The following is a 2,051-nucleotide window of genomic DNA, read 5'->3' on the forward strand; positions in this document are numbered from 1 at the left end:
ATGAGTGATGATGCCTCTTTCCAAGTGCACATTATCAGGAGGGCGACAAAGTGCAGACGACTGGCTGGATGGATCTTGAGAACATTCAGAACCAGAGATAAGTAAACCATGATAGTCCTCTGGAGGACATTCGTACTCAGCCGCCTGGATTACTGCTCCTGGCTATGGTCACCCAACAGTGTAAAATTAACAGTGGACCTTGAAGCAATCCAGAGAAGATTCGCAAAGAAGATCGTCTTTTTGCAACTGCTCAGCTACTGGGAACGGCTGAAACAACTAAGACTCTACTCCCTGGAGAGAATGCGGGAGAGGTATGCAGTAATATACATCTGGAAGATCCTGGAAGGAATTGTGCCAAATTTTGGCATTGAAAGCTACACCAATGCCAGAACGGGACAATACTGCATGGTGCCAAAGATCCCAGCAACGCCATCGCGCTTCAGGACCAGTTACTGCAACAGCCTGGGTTTCAGGAGCCCACAGCTTTTTAATATTCCCCCGAAGAGCCTGAGGAACCTGCACAAAGTAGATGTAGGCGTTTTTAAATTAAAGCTGGACCTCTTCCTGTCTAGAGTCCCAGATGAACCTACCTCACGGCAAGGGGTGCAAATGAGAATAGCTACATCAAACTCCATTCTTCACCAAGTGCGACATATTGGAGGAGGCTCTCAGTAATAACAGTGTAGCAAAACGGCGGTGCATCAGCATGGCCACAGCTGTATTTTCTGCGAGATTTCGTTCAAATTGTATTTAAAACAATGATAATTTATGTAAGCTGGTTTTTGTATATAATATACATGTTAGCATATATTATAATGGATGAAGGGATGATTATTGAATGCTTATTATTTTGATATTTTGATATTTTTAATAATAATTTTTCTATCTTTATAAATAAGTATTTCATATAAATTCATTTGGTACTTATTGTTGGTTGAGATATATATATCTATTTATTTTAATTATTGACCTGAAGATTAACTATATTTTTGAATAGAATTTATTTTCGATAATTTCAATTGATTTTAATTGATTTTAATTGATTTTAGTTGATTTTAATTGATTTTAATCGATTTAAATTTCCTTTCTATTCGAAAATTAGTTATGAAACACGTGTAGTCATTTTATTATCTTTATCTTATGATATTCACTTTGTTTTATATTATACTCATTTATTGTGCTTTTAATTGCTAATTTTTCTATATGTGATAGTGGATTTTCATCGATGAGTTCTTGAAACTTGGTTATTTTCCCTAAAACTATATATTTTATCTATAAAGCTCAATTTAATTTTGATTTTTTATAAATTGATTTTAATTGAGTTTTTACCTGTAATTTTGGATTTTGTCCCTAATATTATTATATATATATATAGATGTATGTAAAAGGTTGAAGAGGAACACATGGGTAGATATATATGGAAAAAAGACAAAGTAGAAAATGCTAAAATACTTTTATAAAGAACATTACAGAACCGGTTTCGATCCTTGAGATCTTTTCAACAGTAAATATGAATAATATATTTTTGAAAAATTATTGAAAAATTAAATTTTGGTAAATTTAAAAGAAAAGTCTTTTTAAAGACATATTTGTATAGTATTCAAGTAACAGCGGCATTTTTCTTGATTCTGCCTGTCTCTGTCTCACTTGTTAACTCTTGTGGGTTCGAACCCACAAGAGTTAACAAGTGAGACAGAGACAGAGAATTATGTAAGTCACTAAAACGTAAGACTATTGAATTAACGAACATTTTTCCTTTTTCTTTTCCTTTCCTTCTATTTTCCTTTCTATTTTTCCTTCTCTTTATCTTTGCCATATAATTGTTCTGAAGAAGGTTATCAATTGCAACTAAGTACATGCAAATTTACCCCCATTTTCATAAATAGAAACAGCTGTAAACATACTCTTATTTTAATTAAATAACGACTTTAAATCACCAATGAACGACCTCTCATTGTTAATTATTGCTCCATTTCTTATCCTCTCTTTCTCTCTCTCTCTCTCTCTCGATACACACACACACACAAATACATACATACATACATATATAT

This window comes from Octopus bimaculoides, chromosome 3, assembly GCF_001194135.2.
Source record: "Octopus bimaculoides isolate UCB-OBI-ISO-001 chromosome 3, ASM119413v2, whole genome shotgun sequence".
Classification (NCBI taxonomy): Eukaryota; Metazoa; Mollusca; class Cephalopoda; order Octopoda; family Octopodidae; genus Octopus; species Octopus bimaculoides.